Raw genomic sequence first — 23,325 nt, forward strand, 5'->3', positions numbered from 1 at the left:
TTGCATTTCTCGATTAAACCACATCTATCAATCTATGCTATCAGTCTATGCTATCAATTATGATCTTAGCCTGCCAGACCAAATGGTTTTAGCCCAATGTGCACATCACTTCAGTTGCAACATCTCAATAAATACCCCCACACACACATTATTTAATGTGCAGGGAACATCTTATGAAAAGGTGAACAGTTACTTACATAGTTATGTAAGGTTGAAAAAAGACCAGAGGCCAACAAGTTCAACTCTTCCAAGTAAACCCAGTACACACAAACCTATACTGACCTATCTATACACTCACATACCTAAACTATATATACCAACATCAATACTAACTGTAAATTTTAGTATCACAATAGCCTTGGATACTATGCTTATTCAAGAACTCCTCCAGGCCCCACTTAAAGGAAAAGTAACACTAAAAAAGTAAAAAGTAAAAAATCTATTATACCCTACCCCAATAATTGCCCTATCCTGCACACCATTTATTATTTTGAATGATTGGTCGATCCTAGCCTTCCTTCTGTATAGGTAGGAGTCAGGCTAGGATCAATCAGTCGATCGTCGCATAGTGGATTCAGCCCTGCATCGCCGTATCGCCCTATTTCAAATGACCGGAAGATTTAGCAGGTATTTTCTAATAAAGCATTCAAAATAATAAATGATGTGCAGGATAGGGCAATTATTGGGGCAGGGTAGAATAGATTTTTTACTTAAAAAATTTTAGTGTTACTTTTCCTTTAAAGGTATCAACAGAATCTGCCATCACAAAATCACTAGAAAGGGCATTCCCCAACCTCACTGCCCTCGCTGTAAAAAAACCACCTACACTGCTTCAAATGGAAGCTCCATTCCTCTAAAGAGGTGGCCTCTGGTGCGCTGATCCTTCTTATGGGAAAAAATAACATCCCCTATCTGCCTATAATCCCTACTAATGTACTTGTACAGAGTAATCATGTCCCCTGGCAAATGCCTTTTTTCCAGAGAACCAATACTCCATAGTCCACCAGGAACTACAATCCTTTCAAGTGAAAAGAACTGTTGTGTGTTCCTTTACCTGTAACTTTCATAAGCATGCACCTTAGGATGCAAAAGCTTGTGAGCTATCACTATCAGCAATTAAATATTCTGGTTTTTCACCGAAAATGAAACAGAAATGTATTTATTAACTATAAAGAAACAATAAAGGCAACTGGGAATAATTATGAATGAATTTTAACTGCTGGTGATTATCCCTACAGGAAGCAAATGTTTATTAGGTGAACAACAATTTTTACATAAGGAAACAGTGTGAAGCCTGAATTGTTAAGTGCATATATAGTACATTTTATTGTTAAAATATTGTAATCATCATAGCTTTCAAATGAGCACAACATTTTCCTTTATTGTCAGACAGAACAGCCAATTAACCATGCAAATTGTCCTCAGTTTAACCCTTAGTTACATAGTTTAAATGCAACCATCGCCAATACCACAATATTTTAAATTTAAATTCATGTCACAAGGCTTTTTAGAGAGTTATAGATCACTAAGAAGTGTGCTGGCTTTAGTTATTTTGAATAATATACCAAAACAAACACTCATTTATCTTCATCCATCAACCAATCTTATTTCAAATCAAGTAAATTTAAATGGTGGGTGCTTAAATGTATTCCAATATGTGCACCTGGATGCCAGAAAGAATTCTGTACTCATCAGTTAACTATGTGTCAGATTTTATATGTTCCAGACTAGCAGTTCTTAAATCCTTACTCCTCCTGTGTGGGGGTTTCAATCAAAATTCCAGCCCAAGTCACCTTGAGGTTCATGAAAGCAGCCATGCATTTTATGTTATTATAATCCCTAAAATAAGTGACTATTCACTTGCATATTAAACACAGATACTGACTACCTATTGTCCCCCCTTTAACACTTTGTTTCAAGCTAGAAGTATCCCTCCAAATCATACAAACACCATAAGGGGCAAGGTAAATCTAACATGCCCCTCCCAACAACACCAAGCTCCTCCCCCTTCTTTAAAATAACAAACCAAACCACATGTGATATTTTGGGTGAAAAGACCACAGCTTGTTTATTAAAGATGTAAATAACAACCAACATAAACCAACAACAGTTAAGTGTAGGGCAATGTACAATCACATTTATATAATCTTTAACTATGATCTTTTGTAACATCTGAAAGCCGCTGAAGGCTGCAAACAACTGTCCCTAAGAGTGAGGGGCCTACTTGCTGTCCTTCCTATGCATGGTATTCCACCATAACTCACGCCTCTTCCATCACCCCAGACCTAACACCTGTTATGCCCTACACTTAATGCCACTGTCCTCCACCAGGTGAGCACCCCCACTGCAACACCACTCCCATACCACCCCCCTACACTGATATCCCACTTGTTCTGGGGAGGCCGGCTTCAAGGTAAAAGAGAGCACTCCCCTATAATTCCTTCCCTTTTTAACCTCTCATATTTCCTCCTATCCCCATAGCTGCCCAGGAAACTACAACACCCATAATCCCTAACACCCTCTTTCCAGTTCCCTCCTTCCTTGCCCTGTCATGGCACCAGTGTTCCTAGTTCCTGGCTCACTCCCCATGGGTATTCTGGAATGAATCAAGATCTGGTAAAGATTCTCTAGAAATACCTGTGTGTGTCTGGAATCTTGCCAATTCATGTTGTTTTTAAACACGTCAAAAGTAGTATCTCTGAGAATGCCATAACTGTGCCTTAAGGATCTTATTGGATCAGTCTGTCTGCCTCTCACCTTAGGGATCCCTGAGGTAGTGCAGTACGGAAGAGGTGATATCGGTTAACATCTCAGGTTTCACTGTGGGATAGAAATCAGTCTTAGGGCTGAAATGTTAACATATGCCAAGACTTGCAAAGGACAGAACTATGTACTGAGTCTTGTAATTTCATATAAATGTGAGGCTTTATTCAATCTGAAGTTTCAGTTCCTAAATGGAACTTTCATCAGGGACAGCAACACCACAGTGTACTACAAGCGTATAGTATACCCCGGACAAAACCAAATATAGGATAAACAATAATGGTTTTGTCCGGGGTATACTATACCTTTGTAGCACACTCCTGTGGTGTAGATTTAATATTTTTGTGTTTTTGTTTCACTTTTAATGTTTGTTTGGGGTTGCCTAGCAACATCATTGGCGCCCTTTTGGGCTTTTGAACGCTTGTAGTACACTGTGGTGTTGCTGTCCCTGATGAAAGTTCCATTTAGATACTGAAATGTCGGATGAATAAAGCCTCACATTTGAAATTACAAGACTCCTTGGGAAAATTCCTATGTGTGCCGTCACTTCATCTTTATATATCTAAGCTTTCTGCACTGGCACCCAGGTATCATCTACTCTTATGGTGTGCAGCTTATCGGCAAATTGTATCTATCTATCTATCTATCTATCTATCTATATATATATATATATATATATATATGTGTGATGTTTTACTGTATAAGAAGAGACAACAATGTATAGGTCCAAGCAGGAGCATGCTGTTAGCTGCAGTTCAACAAGAACAGCTGGAAAGACACAGACTGAAGATGCTTGCTCTATATAAAATAACTGCGATGCCTACTTCTGTGAGGAGGTAAAATTGCAAGCACAATATATTTTTGATGACACATAGATTGCATATAATGGCTTATAGCACTTTAGCTTTTCACTGTGACAATTGCCATCATTTCATAAGATGTTTCAATCTATCTCTAAGGAAAAAATCTTTTTTTTTCATATATACTGTAAGTCTGTGCAGTGATATAGTTAAACTGATGACCTACAAAATGAGTAGTCTTTTTTGTTGAACTTTTTCCACATTCTGTTCTTTGAATACCTTCGTTTTATGTATATACATGCATGCATTTTGCCCATGATGTACATGAGAAAACTGATTTTTTTATTGTGGAAGCATAAAATATAAGTGCTATATTGGTGCTCCAGTATACGCTACATGCCTAACTGCAATCCAAATACTTATTGAGCACAGACTTTCAGCAATGGCAGACAGTGTTGGACTGGGAACCCGGGGGCCCACTGGAAAACCTTAGACCCTAGGCCTGCTTTCCAAATAATTTTTCCTCCTTTCTTCACCCAACCTCTTTATTCTCCTAGTCTCTTTTATTTAGATGTTAGCATCTATTTCTCCTCTTTCTTCCTATTCACAAATAGGGAATGACCATGAAGCAGGCCAAATGGTTAGGAGCAGGAGGGTCCACTTATACCTGGGCCCACTGGAAGTTTTCCTGGAATCCTGGTGGGCCAGTCCGACACTGATGGCAGACAAAGTAAATAAAAGGTAAATCACAATTGCACATACAGAGATAGATATATGACAGATATACTGGAATGTATGGGATGGATTAAGAACTGGTGATCATTTGGGGACATAGGATTAGCGTTCCCCTCTAAATGTTTGAAACAGATCATAAGACCAGTAAGACCTTAGACGTTAGTAGGTATGACTAAGTTCCGATTTAAAATTAAATATATTATAAAATGATAAAAAGGACATTACATTTTTTTTTATAATTAGATCCATTCTGATATGTTGTATTTGGGATTTTCTAGTTTTTTAAACTGTTGGCATGTGGGCTCAGCCTAATGGCCAGTTAGGGTGAGATTTGGGGTGAAAGCCCAAGTATTCTCCTAGATAAACCTGAAAGCACAGCTTGAAAGTCAGTCAAGGTGAGATACCAGGTGAAAATGTATTTGCCGCCCTAGATATTCTGAACAGTTACTAAATGACTGTAATACCAATATCATCCTATATTTATAACAGTGTTATTATGTAAGAGGGGCCCTGACTGCAGCTTAAACTAAGGAACTCCAACAACTACTGCTCTACTTGTTACTATCAAGGCGTCTAGTTTCCATTTCCTGGCTCATTAGACCTGCAGCTTTGAAGAGTGAGTTATACTAAATTAGGAAATGTGGGCATTGCTGTATTACAGAAATGGCTAAAATAACTCTTATTCTCTGCGGGCTTATCTTGCTGTCCCTGTTCATCATGAAGCCCACCCTGACCGCAGAGCTTTAGCTTGCAGAATTGCCAGTCACTGTCATTTTTGTCAATCAGTCTCTGATGTACATGTGAAGAACCAGCCAAGCTGTAAAACGTACCTGGCAACATTTGGAAGGTCACAGATCCCTCAGCTATTATACTGGCTCATGCTTATACATTTCTGTTAGATATCTGGAGATATAGCTAGAGCCTGCAGTGTAACAATTGACCTTGAAACTCTAGTATTTTCCTGTGGTGAGTGCCCAGCTTTTTTTACACCTACTATGATTAACTAAAATGGAAAGCGTCATTGCCCACTGATATCACATTGCAGTTATTATCAATACCTTGCTCCATATAGCACTTTCTGTTCTTGGATCAGTTGGTTATAGAATAAAATCTCTAATTTCATTATTTAAAAAAAAAAAATGATCTTAGACCTGAACTAGAAAACATTAACATACTTTGGCCATCATAAAATTTTAACACATCTTTCGACACCCTCACATCATCTGTTCTGAACAGTGCGTATGTATCATGCAGTAACAAACAGGATATTACACAGACCATCTAGTTGTTTTCTAAGCACCCTGCTGTACAGTTCCTCAAGTATTGCCAAACCTGGCAAGAAACATGGATTTCTAGTAACTAGAGCTATTGAGTGAACAAATTGAAAAAGCTATTGTTACATTCATGCCTTATTTAAAATACTCATTTATTTAGGTACGTAAATACTTTGGAATACTAGTGTTTTTCTGGTGTGGCTGCTGTCTGTCAATCATTTGAGTGCCCTTCAATATGCCAATATGTGCACATTAATTTGTTTTGACACATTGGTATCCATATATCAGAATTGCTGTCAACCACTAAAATCCTGTAAAAGCACTGCATGGAACAGCACCAATTGGCCATAAGGAAAATACATTTCTGGAGGAAATGAATCTAATTATGTTTTTCTTTTATGATTCTGTTTTAAAGCTGATACATGAGGGCTCAAACCAGTATGTAATAGAGTTAGAAACATTTGAATCTGCATGATTTAACTTCACTAGATATATGCAATGTATTACATGTATCTCTAAGTAAGTTTAAAAAAAAAAACACCCAGCAAAAGCCCAAAGTCACCCCTTTGCTGTCTCTCAATGTGTTCAATGCAAATTATGTGAAAGTGCCTGCAAGGTCACTTTAAGGGTAAACTGTTGCCTGTAAATGCACAGGCTAAAGCAAATGATAGGGGGCTGATTAATTTACATTTTAATTTTTTTGTGCAAAACTCTTTGAATTATGGTCCCCAAAACTTTTGTTTTATGGTCCCCACAAATTTGAAAAACTCAAATGTAAAACTACAGCACCTAAAAGCTTGTTCATGTAAAAGTTAATGGGCGTTGTCCTAGGCAAAAAAAATTTTTTTATTAGTGATTAGAGATTCTTAATTTTTTTAAATTTTGTTGAGAATTTGTAGACTGAGTAGAGTAGAATGCAAATGTGATGCATCCAAGTTTTTTTTTCCACAATTCTGATTTTTTTTTAACACTCACATTTTTAAAAATTTTTAATGCTTATTCAAATTGAGAAAAAAAAGCTAACACTAACTTGGAAACTGATGAATAAGCCTCCTTGAATCAAAGTGTGTTGTGATTCGCTTGGAATGTAATGTAGGCCTGTGAAGATTTTAGTCATCTTCTGACGAACGTTCGGATATGGGACCTTCTGATAAAACATCTATCTGCAAGCAGAAGTCTGCCCCTTGACAGATCTACTATTTGGTGTAAATCTACCTAACTTGATTTGTAAGTGGCTTATCAGCCATAAACCAATCTTCTATATTTCCAGTTCCTGTTACTTGTAAGTGGGCTTTTAACAGAGTTTTGAACTTTAAAATGTTATTTATAACAGTAACCAAAAGATATATGTCTGCTTAAGATTTTAGTCTGCTTCAGACGAACGTTTGGATATTGCACGTTTATACTAATATTCAGAATGAAATTGTAGGATAAAGCCCATAAAATATAAATAGGAAGATGTTCTGAACATGAAATAGTTGGCAGACACCAATCGTATGAAAGTGACTTCCACTGTAGGTCCTCCAAGGATGTCGTCCGATACGCATGCAATACATGCACAGATTTTATTGTTATCCGACCAAAACTTTCTAACCTGATCAACTAAACGATCAATCACCTTGGCCCAAAAATTATCAGGATGATACTAGGTTTCCTACAGTTTTATCAGTACGTGCATGGCTAGCTATAGACGTAGATGGTAGATAGATTGTAGATTGTAGATGGTAGATAGCTATGGGTCTACTTATACATTATTGTCGATGGCAGTTAGCTATGGGTCTGCTTAGACATTATTTTAGATGGTAGATAGCTATGGGTCTACTTACACATTATTGTAGATGGTAGATAGCTATGGGTCTACTTTCACATTATTGTCGATGGCAGTTAGCTATGGGTCTGCTTAGACATTATTGGAGATGATAGATAGCCCACCAGAAAACCTTAGACCGTGGGCCCACTCTCCAAACAATTCTTCAACCACTTCTTATTCACTCTCTATATTTTCATAAGTAATGACCATAAAATAGGCCAAATGGCTAGAAGCAGTAGGGCCCACTGACACCTGGTAGCCCTGTGGGCCAGTCCGACCCTGCATTATTGTAGATGGTAAAGAGCTATGGATCTACTTACACATTATTGTAGATGGTACAGTAGATAGCAACGGGTCTGCTTAGACATACTTCTACAGAGCCACACGTACATTAGTTTGACAAACTTGACTTACAAGGGCATCAAAACTGAATTCTGTGTGTGGCTAGCTTTAGTCTTAATGTAACTAGGCAGAATTGTTAGATAAAGAGAGGTAGAGTAAAAATAAAAAAAACTGGATTAAATGTAGTGTCTTATATTCTTATGCAGCAGAAAATGCTATAAACCTGTGTTACAATTTACCCTTATCACATCTTTATTGAGCTGTGGGTGGAATGGGACCTCCTCCCAACAAAACACAGCATGTAAGATGCAATGCTTCATAACTTTACACTGCATTTAAAATGAAGCCAGGTCAGTTGTGTCAGATTTTAATATCTGTGGCTGATTATCAAATAAAAGTGTCTGAGCACTCTGCATAATTAAAAAAATGCAAGAATTGCTAATCAGTAGCCTTTTTTATTAGTAGTGCCATGCTGATTTAGCACATGCTCTACTGCTGGTTTGCTAATGAAACTTATTTTAACAATGGAAAGACATTCACCTTTAATCCTTTAAAGCTGCTAGTCAGATACAAAGAAGTATATGTTCATGTGTGTGGGTGGGGAGTCTAGTGGAAGAAAGGTGGTGGATGGCTGGATAGATATAAAAACAACAGACAAGTAATGCATGTGTGTCTCTAGAATTATGATGCTACCCAAATCAAATTAAAATATTGATGGTTTCCCCTATAATATAGAATGTAGCCCAACATGGTTAATATAGACCTTTTTAAAATAAGCACCCAGTTCAGTAATTGCTGCCAGAGGCTGCTGTGCATGGCAAATCTGCAAGTGAAGAAGCTCTGCAGCCTGATTTACTGCAGGAAAGAAAGCGTTTAAACAAAACATGTACCTTCATGCTTCTGCCGTATATCTTACTCATTTTGGCAGGCAATGATCATTAACTGCAAAAAAGGTAAATAGCACCGTTTGTCCATGAGAAAAACTGCTCATGGGTCTTTGGGGCCATTTATTATTTAACTTCTGAAGCTAAATGTTAAGAAGAAAATGAAGCTTACAGTTGCCAGTAGGTATTTCATGAAGTATAACTTTCATTCTTTTGGCATTAGACTGTGGGGACTTCTGATAAAACATCTATCTGCAACCAGAAGTCTGCTTCTTGACAGATCTACTACTGGTTGTAAATCTTTCCAACTTGATTTGTAAGTTGCTTATCAGCGATAAACCAATGTTCTATATTTCCAATTCCTGTTACTTGTAAGTGACCTTTAAACAGAGTTTTGAGCTTTGTAACGTTATTTATAACAGTAATTGTCTAGCATGGCAAAGCTCATGCAATACTTAAATGGACAAGGTACAAAGTGCAAAAACAATCCTCTTATGCTTTTTGCCTACTCAATTGCACTGTATCAAAGGGTTTCAGCCAAACACTGGCATTGGATAAAAGGAAAAATTGTGAACCCATGCAATATGGCATCATCGTATCAGGAAGTTGAGAAACTCGTCTCAGACGGCAGCGCCATCTCAAAGTTACCAGGGGTAGCAAAAAGCCGTTCCAGGTAACTTTAAGTGCTGAGTTTCCGTTTTTAAAGTGGCAATTGCGCTCTCTACACTAGCGATGCACCCCTCCCCACCGGCGCTGTAAAGGCTGCAAGTAAAAATTTGGAGTTTTCAGTTTTTGGAGTTGGCAATTTACTCAAAGAATGGTACAAGTTTTGTCGAATCAGCTTTGCATTGGTAAAAAAAAAATTTGCATTGGTGAACAGTCACATCTTTACTCCAGGTTAAAACTCAAACTGTGAAAAATTTCTCTGGGTTGAGGCTGATGAACTTCTTTTATAAATATAGAGAAGCCACTTTTGAATCTCATTATCTTTAACATCTCCTCCTTAATAATATCCTACATACACTGATTCATTACAGCCAAAATTCTCTATAATACAAGTATATTCAATTTACACCAAGAGAAAGTATACCACATTCCTCTGGCAACAGTTTACTTACTTAATATTATTAAATATGAGATATGTTGTGAAAATAAATCAGGTGAATTGAGGAGAACTTTGATAAAGACAAGAAAAGAATGCACACTTTCTTTAATATGCCCCTTTTTGTTACATTGCTTACTATCTTCACAAATCAGTCATCTTTGTTTCATATAGATGCATGCTTTGACCATACACAGTAGAAGTATGGGATCTGTTATCTGGAAACCCATTATTCCGAAAGTTCTGAATTATGGAAAGGCTGTGACTCCATTTTAATAAGAAAATTCACAGTACATTGTACATGATCCCAACTAAGATATCATGAATCCTTATTGGAGGCAAAACAATCCTATTGTGTTTAAATAATGTTTGAATATTTTATTAGTAGACATAAGGTATGGAGATCCAAATTACATTAGTAGACATAAGGTATGGAGATCCAAATTACATAAAGCCCCCTATCCAGAAAACCCCAGGTCTCGAGAATTCTGGATAACAGGTCCCACACTTGTATTGCCTTACTGTTTTTGCTGCATTGGAACCCTGATACATTTGTGTTATAAATATTAAAATACTGTGCTTTTATACAGGATGATTGCAGCCCAACCTACTTCAGTTTTAGTTAACAGCCAACACAGCGCAAAAAAAATATTTCAATAAGGGTTCAAACTCAAATCAAAACAGAAATCAGGGTGAATGAAGACCTGATGTGTCCACATTCCAGTTTTCTCTTACAGAGTGAAATTGACAGGAACAGACTACTTTAGAAAAATGGAAGATGAAATAAAATAGTAAAGTGATGGAACATTGTTTTTGACTAATGGAAGTGAGATTACACAATGGACACTTCACTCTACCGCCTAGTATTTCTTTGGAAGTCTTCAGTGTTTACCGTTGACCTTTAAAATAGCTCAAAACATCTCAGAGACTAATCAAGGTATTTTTCTTAAAATCAATGCTGTGTTCTTTTTGACTTACAGGTAGTCATTTAAAGTTCAACGTGGAGTCACCCCTGGCTATAGATAGGAGCAGGCATATTCATATGTGATAACAGCAGAAATGTGTTCCCGTGGTAATTGATGGAAAGAGCTTTCAGCTGTGCTATTTTATTTCATTTTGCCAAAGCTTATCTAATAAAAATATTGGAGGTACTCAATTTGTCTTCCTATTCCATCTACAATACATCCCATACCATCTACAATACAATAAAAATGAGATGCTGCCTATCTTATGTACAACCATAAAACTAATAACAAAGTGTAATCTATTTTAGCAAACAGTTTCTCTTGACTATATTTGCAAAAATGGTTACATAAATACTGCCAGGTTCATGAGCCAGTCACAAATACAGGTTTTTACACACTTTGGTTTAAGATGGGTTGAACTCAGTGATGGGTTTAATTAGATTAAGCTTTTTATCAGGCACAACACAATCTCAATTAAAAATCAATGTTTATGGATCGATGTAGCCAAAGTGTCATTATAATCAGTTATGCTGATGCAAAATTCTAAGTTAAATTGTTAGATGTCATTAAAGGAGAACTAATCCTATTACTAAAGACTTATTAAGAGTTTAAGGGTTAGGTTTGTTTTAAGAAATTGTCAAGACCAAATACCATTCCCTACAAGATCTAGTTCACAAAATATAGTCTGAAGCAAGTACTATATAATATATAATATTGGCAAACTAAGAGTAGATTTCTTATAAACAATTGAGAACTTGTAATAATGACATTGCCAGTCTAGTTCAGACCCATATTTTGTAAGCAGAGACCAATATTGGTTTTCTGATCAGCTTGTTGGCTGCTTGTTTCTTCAGACTTAATCATTGTTTTCTTTGCTACCTTGACTCACCCCTGGCAAGACCTCTGCTTGTGGCAGCCAGAATGATCAGACCGCCTGGTGACACATATACAGTTTGCGATGCTGCCCAGGTACCGACACATTACTCACATCTTTTCCTTCTATATCAGAAATCAACATTTTAAACACTTTTAGTAAATCCTAAAGGCCCCTTTTAATCCGGTCATAAAAGTGTTTTGGATACCTGTTGCTAATTATAATGATTTTCGTAGATACGTTTCATTTTACATACTTGTAACATTACATCGAACCAAACCCTGTTGTCTATTAAAGACACCTGGCTTGACAGTATTAAGTTGTCGGTGAAACAAAAGGCTGTCTTAACTGAATGCATCTTGTGCCTGCAATGTGTTTCAGTCACAGTAACACGATACTACTGATCTTTCTAATGGCACACATGTTTGTGAGCGCTAGTGTGTGTCATTTGTGCAATACAAAACCTCCCAGAATTATTTATTTTATCTTTGTGCATTTGTGGATTTCCCCAAACCATAAACCCCAGTGTTTCATCTGTGAAACCAAAAGCCTGTTTCTTTGCAGAGTCATGTGTAAATGCACCTTTGACTAAAGTTCCATTCAAACTTGTGCAGACATGACCTTGTACAACTGCATAGGGTTGCTGTAAAAGTATCCTATTATTCATAGTTGCAACCCCCTCTAGATATTACATGCACTCCAGCTGCTGCTGTTCTTGCCATGTATCTCTCCTGATGTGGCTGCTTTAGTGTGAAGCCCAGTGCTGAAAATGCCCTGGTTAGTGGTGAATAAAAATTTTTGCCAGGCATCTATTTGCGGCAAATTTCGGTGTTTCACCATTGATGGATTGTTTCCTGAAGCGGGCAAAAAAAATTGTCATGGAAAAATTGTTGCACGTCTCAAAAAAATTATGTGCAGCAAAAAGAATTGTCACATGCTTGTTTCATGATTTTTGCAAGGTTCCGTTAATTTTTTGGCAAAGCAAAATGGTACAGATTCACTCATCACTAGCTCTGGAAGAATGCACAGGTGGATCCAAAGGTCAAGAGAGTGCTAAAAATGTCTGTAAACATCTGTTAACTACAGTTAAGCTACATAAAGCTCCTATACATGGTAAATTGTACCGCAGTGCTGGGTGAATTCCTGATTTCCCTTGTAACTATCAATGTCAGCTATAATAATAGAGAACCTAATGAGTCTGCATTCTCCTTTTTTCTCCATTCAAAGGATAGGATTTTTTGGAACATAAAAAAACATCTGAAATAAGGATCAGAAAAAAACCTGTCCCTTACAAGGTCAGATCTTATCTGTTTCAGATGTCTTTGGCAAGACTATATAAGCACCTTCAGAGTTCAACTTCACAATGGAATACTTTGCATACAAATGGTGATGTTGAAGACTAGAATGACACTGAGAAAGAGAATGCTTTTTTTTCCAGCAAAAGTATATGCAATATATATTTTGCTGCATTTTATCTAGTGTCTCAGGCTCATCTGTTACTGAACTGTAATTTAGAAATTAAATCACTATTGGGATTTTTGTACTTTATGACCAGGTGGGATCTGAACTACATAAGTTCTTGTAAAGATAGAATGAAACAATTTTGCCTACAAAGACTGGTTTTAAAATCCCATGTAGTAGCAGTTTTATGATTTAATAATTAAAAATAAAACTTGCATGGGTATAGAGACACTTTTATTATTGTATCTTATATATGAAACTAAAATATGTGGGTGGAATTGTGCCAGCATAATGCCTTACCTGATACACTAGTTGCTATAGTTATTTCTACTTGGGATTATACCATATATAAAAAATATAAGTCTGCAAAAGACCTCTAATATACTAGTGCTAGTATGCTAGTGTTGCTGGTGAGCCACTGGCCCTAGGCAACCCGGTCAGCCACCTCACCCCATCACCCCCATCGTATGTGCTTCGGTGCGCATGAACAGTTCAGTGAAGCGTGGGGTGCGGGGGGCCATTCCCCCACCAAGTAATGACAAGCGGCAAGGGCAATGACAAGGGATTGTGGTCTAGGGGTAGGCAGGAGGGGCTCCTGCCTTGCTCCCCCCAATCGTTGCTCCCTGGGCAGGTGCCTCTTTTGCCTACCCCTAGTTCTGGCCCTGAAACAGAGCCTCTGGTAGACTGCCAGCCACATCATTAACCAATCTGAGTCCTTATTGTTTACCTACTACGAAAGTTTTTGTGCTTGTGTTGCTCCCAAGCTTTTTAATTGAAATTTTGCTCATGGGTAAAAAGGTTGGGGATCCCTGTAATAGTGTAAGGCTAATTAGTTTGTGTGTCTGTAGAGAAGTTGGATAAAAACGCGTCACCAATTTTTTTGCATTTAATAAAGCAAACCCTACATCTGGTGAAGGTGTGCAGGTTGCAGTGTACACTGTTTAGCAGCTACCCTCAAGAATAACTGAATTCTGGTTAAAAATAAAAAATAAAAAAATAACGGGGACTTGCACTTTACACATACTGCTACATTTGTTAATGAGCCCTAATTACTTCCGTTCTGCAGATAGAGAAAATTATGTCTTCAGTTAAGCAAGGCTTGAGTCTGATCTGAGGGCATACACTTAATTTAAGCAAATAATGTATCAATTAGACAGCAGGGGTTAGTTATTAACCTAGACATTTTGATGCATTTTCAATGCAATATTAGGTTACACCAGTTTTGTAGCCTGTTCACGGTGCCGACCTAAGCAATTATTATTGGTTTAAGACACCATATTATAATTGCAGATATCAGTTTCATTGTGGCACTCACAAGGTTAGCCAACCTCAGGACTGCAACATCAACATGTTTGAACTCTGTTAAGAAGGAGGTTAATAAATGCTCTTAAGGTGTAACATTAACAGTCCACGTAGAAGAAACACTATATAATGAAAACAATATCAGAAGAGCTGCTTGATAAATAATAGGAGTTAAGAGATATAGCTTTAGTCAGGTCACCCTTCCCAATTCCACAAGATTAATCCTACTTTAATGACATATTTGGACTAGGCATCTGGCTGCAGGGCAGTCATTTATATTTGTTGGGCCTAAGGCCCCAGCAGTTGACAGAAAAGGCCCACTTTCTAAAATATTTGCTGGCAGCTGCAGGGGGTATTTTTGACCTTTTTAGTTCCAGTGACTGATTGATAAATGTCCCCCACAGAAGGAAGCCTGTGGTGCAGCGGAATGTAGTAAACAAAGCCATCAGAATGCCAGAGCTCTTTATAGGACACTAGATTATTTTGAAGTAAGGAATGCTCTTATTTTTTAATAACGTCTTAGGAGCAAAACACATCATTTTTCATATTATAGGACCTAATATGTCAAATCCAATGGCATGCATTTTAAATTTTTTGAAATTCCTTTAAATAAAACACTATGTATACCAGAAACAGTTAAGCCAAGCTGGGTGGATGGACTTGGTGACAAGAATCACTTTATTGCCAGCGTGCATCATACTGAAATAAAAAGAAGATCCTTTTTTGTCAGTTTCCTTTACAAAAGATAACGAAATAAACAGCAGTGAGTAGGCTGCTTCGGTACATTTCCCAGAACAAAGTCTGCACAACACAGCAAGATAATATACTTTGAAATAGAAATGAGCCTAGGGTTTCTTATCACTAATAGTCCGATCCTAGAGAGAAAGGGGGGGAATATAGTGCGCCACCTCTGCAACTCTGGTTCTGCATAAAGTGCACAGACATACATTATCAGCATTACTGTCTGCACTTTCAATTTCATAAATAATAAAAGAAATCTTTTCTATGGTAATTGCCTTGCCCTTACTTTCCGAAGCTCCTGCAGGAGAACATGGCTATGATTTCATGATGCTGTGAAGGTGTAGTGAAAGTGATACCTGCTATCAGAACTGTGGTGGGATGCAGCGCAGAATCCCCCAGATAAACTGAAATATTCATTTGATATCTAATTTTATTTTCAACTGAAATCATTTTACAATGCCTTGCTCCATTGCCTTACTGAAAGCCAGAAAATGTATTAGGAACTGATACATTACGTTACTTCCATATTTTATATTTCTGTTTCGTTTTTCTTTAATGTATTTTACAGAATTATACTTGAAATTCTGTTGCTTTGTATAGATTAGAAATACATTTTATCCAGTGTGTTCTGCCTTAGACACATTACAACATTAATTATTTCTAATAGGAAAGGAGCAAAAGCTCTCTTCATATACTACAGCAAATGAATAGACAATGAATAAAGTCAAATCTTAGTCTTTTGCCCCCCTACTTCCCCACTTCATATTTGCTCCATCTAGTAACTACCATTTTCTGGCTACTTGTTCAGAAGCTAACATCTGATTGTTCTTTACAGGTTACTAGATGTGGTACAACTTTTATTAGATTAACCCTTTATGCTTAAAGAGGTAGTTCACCTTTAATTATCATTATTTATTCCTTATAGTTTTTCAATTATTTGCCTTCTTCTTCAAACTCTTTGTAGCTTTCAAATGGGAGTCACTGACCTGGCAGCCTAAAAACGATTGCTCTGTTTTATTGTTTTTGCTTCTTTTTATAACCTTTTTTTTTCTATTCAGTCCCTTTCCTATTCATTCTATCACTCTCTCATTCAAACCACTCCCTGGTTGCCAAGGTAATTTGGACCCTAGCAACCAGATAGCTGTTATAATTCCAAACTGGAGAGTTGCTAAACAATTATTGAAATAATTATAAAGCTAAAAAAAATAAAAAATGATGACCAATTGCAAATTGTCTCAGAATATTACTCTCTAAATCATGCTAAATGTTAACTCAAAGGTGAACAACCCCTTTAAGACACATCTACGTTTGAGATTGCCAAGTACACCTTAAATCAATTTGGGGGATTCTGCCAACAGGTTGTTATCTCTCTGTAATGCCAACTCCTACATTCATAATCAAAAGCATTTGCCAAAAATCCAAGGTTGATCTGAAATTGCTATCAGGGTAAAATATTTGTTACAAATCTGTGACAACTGCAACCATCACATGCACCTAGTGTTTATAGTACTAGGGCTTCTTCAGGCCATGCTCCAATGTAGCTGGACCGAATTAGTCCAGGTCATGAATCTATTCACTGCAATGAAGTTCACATGCTTGCTTTTACTTGAAGCAGGTTCTCTTCATCGGCTAGGGTTCTGGATTTGCCATACAAAACAGTCCAAAGCACATCGTTTGCAGTGTTGCCCCTTTATTGCTTTCCATGAAATCCCCCCAGACCAAAATGATGTGTGTTTGACTGTATGAGACAAGCTGCACTGTATTTTTCAGTCTAGTGTGACTGCAAGTGAGAGTTTCACCATGCACTAACTTTGTAAAGATGGACAACTGTTCAATGGATTAACTCCCTTTAAATCATTAGGGCATAGCATGAAAATAGTATGGATATATATCACAATTCTGTTAATCCGGTAACCACCTGCTGCTGCTGCTGATGATGATTATTATATGACTTGAGCTGGATCCAACTGTGTGAAGTTAACATACAAAATTTATGTGACCATCAGATCAAATGCTCATTCTGCTGGATTTGGACAAATTCAGTCTGAACAGACTGTAGTCTAAGCAGGCCGTGGACCAAATGAAACACTGCCAGGCACACAAAGTCATGATATAAATAATGTGGGACAGTCAGAGCTGATAACAGCCTTTCTCCTGCTGTGCAGCTCCCCTGTGCTTTGGACTGTCTATTAGCAGAGATAACACGGCACACGCACAGCTACTTTTGATCAACGGCACATGATCCCTAGGTATCCGCATAAACGGACACATCATAACAAGTCTTAAATCTTTTTGGATTTAGGAAGTGCAGCACTGTATAGAAAATAATTTAATGTTTTTTGTCTTGAGGGTCATAATTCTGTGTAATTCCACATGAAGGGGCCGATTCACTAAGGTACGTATCCGAATCATGAAATCCAATCATTTCTGATGATCACAACGTCATGAAAATTATTTTCGTTTTGAATATGAAAATTTCATACTTACGATCCGAAAGTTTTTAAATTTTCGTATTGAAACGATCATTTGCAAATGGCGATCTGATATTCACAAAATTTTCGCATCCGGGAAAAACCTTACTTACCTTCTGACAAATCGTACATTAATAAATGGGCCCCTAAGACGCCATACCTTTGTATAAATCTATGATCAAATTAAGACTGTAGCTTGTAAAATAGATTACAAAAATATGCAGGATTGCAAACTTCTGTATCACATATACCCTAAGCACATAAACATAATTATAATAGTTGAAGTAATGTTGTTATAGAGAGCTGTGGTGAGCTTTTGCCTGGGTATCTGTCTGTGTATTATATTCTCAAATGGATATTGTAATTTTAGTTTAGAAAAGCATTGTTGGGGTCCAAATGTAGCCCTCTCTCCTTATACATTAATTCATATCACAAAGTTCTAGCAGGGATTAACTAAACTGCAAGCAACACTGAGCATTAGCCGCCATCGTTTGCTACTACAATACAGAGGGGAAAGGAGCACTGATTATTGGACTATAGATAAGGAAACCCAGCCCGAGACCTCTGGGACCAGCAGCCCAAGTGTATTCTGAAATTAGAATCCAGGCTGCTCTATTACACCTGAATATCTGATCTTGGTTTCATACAATTAATTGATTGCAGTGTAATATTGTCAACAATTGCATGGTAATACCAATGTGCATATTTCTTACTGGAAGTCTCCTTTGCACTTGTAATTATTAAGATGGGGCCTGGGCAACAGTTGGACCCCAAGCCTGAAATCTCAATGTTACAAAAAAGTTAACAATATTTGAACAATGTTTAAATATATTTATGTTGATCTATAGAGATCCGAATTACAGAACCCCTTATCAGAAAACCCATGTCCAAAGCATTCCTGATAATAGTAATCATACATGTAGTAAAGATGTCCTCAAAGTGCCAATTCACAATAACCCCCAGCAACCTCAGATATTGATTATACAATGCCAATATAAAAGGTAACTAATGTAACCCCAAAGTATATTTTTCACTGTTAATTTTGACAAATGTGTTCTTATAAAGTACATGTTAATCCAATACCTGTGTCCTACACTGACCTTTATACTGAATGTAACACCGCTGTAATAAAACGCTTGCTGTAAGTATACAGATAATTACATTTTACCCAGACATGACACGGGCAAAGTGTTGTTCAATAAAACACATTTGATGGATTTTCTAATTCTTAGCTGATTTTATTAACACACTAAACACAATTATAACCAAGATATTAAAGAGGATAATGATTAAAGTCTTCTGTATGTAACAATCACAGCTGGGCTCTGTTTTTTTAATTAGCACAAATAGCTTGTTTTGGAAGTTGCAGTGTTATGGTGACACCCTATCAAAGGGACGCTTATTATAACATTTATGTAGGGCCTTACGGCATTATCTCTAGGCAACATGTAAATATAGAAGTTGTAACCCAAAAGCTGAGTCTTTAACTGTCTTCAAAACAGATAATTACTTAGAGAAAGACATGAAGATTCAATCATTGCCAGATTTATTTGCATGACAAAAGAAAGGCTCCGTAGAACAGAATCAATACAAAGTAATATTGTTTTTATCTTTTAATTTTAAAGGAGCATCAGATTGTGTAGCTTGGTGGCTAATGATTACATTAAGCATACATAAAAGTATGGGATACGTGTAACCTGGTGAATGTAATTTATTCATAATTAACAATATAATGAGAATAGCTTTTAATGCTCATTTAGACCAGATATCAGTTTGACGGTTGTAGGAGGAAGGGCCATTCCTGTAAGTCTGACCAGCCTATGGGGATTAGAAGAGTAGAACTGATCTATATAGAAGCTGGTATGGTTATAGGATCAGAATATGCATTCACATGAACTTCAATTCAGCATGACAGAGGGGCTGCATGCTGGATGTTGCAATTTTGTCAGTCCAAGTTGAGTACCTCATGTCAAGGCTTGCAGACCAGGGCTTAACCTTGCGGTTAAATAAATCCAATCAATTTGTTGGTTTATTTTTTCCTGGGTGATCCATGTGTGACTGTATTGGAGACAGTGGTGCAGAAAAATAAAATCCTGATCATTATGGGCTCATGTTGGAACTTATCATCTGACCTAGTCACTGTCAGGGTCTGAATTTCTACAGTATCCATGGTTTCCAATTAGTCATCTAGAGGACCAGTCAATTTGGTCATAGATTTTTCAGGTCGGATTAAGGCTAGGTTTGCCTGAGCACCTGTTATGCCACTTGTGGCTATCCATGTCCACAAGTAAAAAAAAGTGTTGTTGTTAGTTCACTTTGTTATGTTATTGCAAGGTTTAACATGGTCAGCTATGCTGTTGTTTATATTTGTCAACATATTTCCTCATTCTTCCTCTATATTTTGCTATACAATCCAAGAGACTGTTTTCTTTATCTACATCTAAAAAGAACTTTTATGTTAGAGTAATAAAATATTTTCTTAGTGTCTAAAATTCAGCAAAGCCTTAAAGTCTTAAAATTGCTTTATCTCTTAGATTACCATTTCAAATATACTGACCCTTTTCCCTAGAGACCACTATGGCTCAGTGCTGCAGTATACAGGTAGGTTTATTTGTTCTTTATTCAATTTATACTGTGTAAAATGTGTATTTTTCCCAAGTATCAGCTCCCAAGTATCAGATCCCAAGTTTCCCATACTTACCATATTTTTCTGAATGGATTCTACTATTTTAGTCTCAGCTAGGGCTATGGCATCCAAATATTGTTAATCTAATGTATCCTGTCCCAATTCTACTCATGTAGACACTTATAGTAAGATTAGTTTCCTACTATCCACCCAGACATAATCTCAGTTCATTTTTCTGTGATGATCGATTAAGAATTAGCCAAAATAGCACTCCTATTGTTTGTTATCCAAAACAAATATTTTGATCATTTTTGTGCAACCAGATGAGAAGCAATGCTGTTTTGCTTAAAGACATTTGCCCAACTATTTTTTCATCTCTAAGCATGTCTTCAGTTAATCATTTCCATTAGTACATAGACACAGTACATGTCTTGTGATGTTATAATTGCTTTCTAGACAGACAGTTCTGTAGACAGGTTTATAAAAACACTATTACCTGCATCAGTAAAGATGTGCGCAGCTAAGCAAGTTATGCATATGATCTATTTAGATAGGATATTGGCAAATTATGATACATTTGTATAAGCTAAGGCAGTTTGTTATATTTAAGTTGGAGCGCTTAGATTTTGGCCATTGGCATGGGATAACTGAGCGCTGCAGCTGCTTTCCTTATCCTGCTGCCATTTGTTGATGACATGGTACCTAGCCTGCCTCTTCTGGGTCAGTGTTGAGAAGGGGCAGGCATGGGACCCATACCGGACCCATGTCTCACTAGTGCAAAGGTTGTATGACAGATCATTACAATTAAAATCTGCTTGCTTTTTAAAAAGATCTTTGTACAACAACATTAAACCAAGGAGATGTGTTTCAGATGATCACCATTATAACATTCCCTTTTTAGAGTTTCAGACTTGAAATAAGGAAGATGCATTTGGTGTAGACTTCAGAGGTCCTGTGCTTTTCAGCAAAGTGAATCTTCTAGGGGCCCCTTTGGAAGCAGAAATTGATGTGGAATAGAGGGCCATGCATATGGTTAACAGGCAGTAAATGTATATGAAATTGTGTTGTATACTAATATGATAGATAAAACATATGAATATGCTGAGAACAAAAACTTGTCTAGCATGGCTAGTGCCATAAATTCTGGTGGTGGGGCCCGTGTCAAAAATGACTTTTGCAGAGACCAGTTATCAAAAGTAATACAGGTACTGTCTGATTATTAAGTCAACCTACCCCCTCTAACAGCCTTGACCCAGGAAAATCTCCTTTGGACCACTTCAACAACATTGTGTGCATTACTAAAAAAAACTGTTATTATTACTTATATTCATGTTAAACAAATACTATGCGAAATATCAGCAACTTAATGTTTTGCATTAATCTCCTTATATATTATTCAATGGCTTATCATAACGTTGCTTGGAATCGTTTTTCCAGTTTGCATATTATTTTTCATTTATGTATTATCCTCCCATATCTTATCCTCACAACAGGCACATGGTGTTTGAAAGGTGGTGAGGACTAAGAAGAAACAGGCTGCTAGTCAGGTGAAATACTTCATTTATTACTGGAAGATGTAGTCACCTGATAACAGTGAGACAGGGATTTACTTATGTATGAATCCTTGGCATACTAATGAAAAAATCCTACTAGTTCCATCTCTTGAAAATGAAAAAAGCAGAGAAACTCTGCTGGAATGATCTTCACTGTAGGTTTTTAGACTTACAAAGGAAAGAAAGAATGTTGATTCTTCAGTAGGGGGTTAAGAATGTGCAAAAGAAACTCATTATCGGGCTGAAATATACATGAGTTTCAAATTCTCAAAGACAAAGATATTTATTTCAGTTTTTTAGTTCTGTAATGGAGGCGGTTTAGAGCATTAATAAACAAATTAAAATTTCTACCTTCAAGCAAAACATTTTGGGGACTTTAAAGTGACGGAGGAGGGCGTGGGGTGACCGCAGTGTTTTCCTCTCATAGGTTTCAAATAATAAGTAAATCTTTCACATACTCATTATAAATAGATCAAAGCTATACTCTCTCTCATTACAAAGGCATTCATTTAAGATCAAAATTCAACCACCCCAAGTCCTGCTGATTTCTCACTTTGTGTTTCCTTAAATTATTAACATCAAATATGATTAATAATTCAGCTAAGATCTTTAGAAATTTTTTTTTTTTTACCTAAACAACTTTCAGACTCATTAGGTTGGCTTCCTTATTAATTTTCACAGTAATAATTTGATTTTCTTAGCTTTTTATTGTTAATGATTTGTCCCTTTTTTGTGAGTTTAGCATACATGGTGATCACGCAAGCAATATTACCCTTAGAGGAAAATACATTTGCATTATCAAAATAAAAAAATGCAGAAATATAATAAAGTGTACATACCTTGATAAATCGAATTTATTGGAGACTGCAGATGCTATATTTCCATTGCGGGCGAACAGCCTCAATCTCACCTAAGAAAGACATTTGAAAGCTGCTGAAAAAGCCATGCATTGAAGTTCAAATATCTTATGCTCTATGAATATCTGGATATATCGTTGTCTATCAGAAATATTATTATAATGGTGGTTCTTATTAAGTTTTAAAAGCAAGTTTACGCATATCAGCATTCTGATGCATAGCTCCCAGTTTTTATCCAACAGTCCCAAATCTTGCAGATGCAATGAAGGGCTTAGTGGACAAACTGCGCCATGGACATTTTTTATAGTCACTGCTGGGAGCTACTTACATTTTATTATAGATTTCCAGCCCAGTCTGAGCTGTTCTGGCCTATACCCTGTCCTCATACAATATTTATAAATTCCAGTTATACAAATATTTAAGATAATGCTAAAGGTAATTCACGTCAAAGTAAAAATGCAGTCAAGCCAAAGCTTGAACCCTTGTTATAATGCTGGTGTGTATGCCTGGAAATACAGAATGTCTGTGTTACTTTAATAAAAATCCTCATGCTCCCCCAAATATTTAGATATTCTTTCTTTTTAGGAACTCCCTGTCCTTGCATTTAAAGAGAAGTGTCTAACCAAAACAGATGGGGGCTCATCCAACAAAAGATAGGGCACAGAGTAAGCTCTAGTTTTCTTTGGTATTATAGGGATGCTTTGCCCTTAGGTCCAAACAGTAACCCTACTAAAGGAAATTATCAAGAATGCAAATACTGTAATT

General features: G+C 36.8%; 1 protein-coding gene across 4 annotated transcripts in view; it reads right to left on the minus strand.

Moving 5' to 3' along the window:
• Positions 1-23,325, minus strand: part of pcdh11x (protocadherin 11 X-linked) — a 797,852-nt gene that overhangs the window by 727,306 nt on the left and 47,221 nt on the right. For 3 of the 4 annotated variants that reach the window (XM_018096773.2, XM_002936199.5, XM_004916890.4), the window contains exon 2: positions 22,543-22,613. The exons of the other annotated variant lie outside the window; for it this stretch is intronic. The gene's annotated coding sequence lies outside the window, so the exon portion shown is untranslated. The remainder of the gene's footprint in view (positions 1-22,542; positions 22,614-23,325) is intronic. 4 annotated transcript variants of the gene reach the window in all.

The sequence above is a fragment of the Xenopus tropicalis genome, chromosome 8 (assembly GCF_000004195.4).
Source record: "Xenopus tropicalis strain Nigerian chromosome 8, UCB_Xtro_10.0, whole genome shotgun sequence".
Classification (NCBI taxonomy): Eukaryota; Metazoa; Chordata; class Amphibia; order Anura; family Pipidae; genus Xenopus; species Xenopus tropicalis.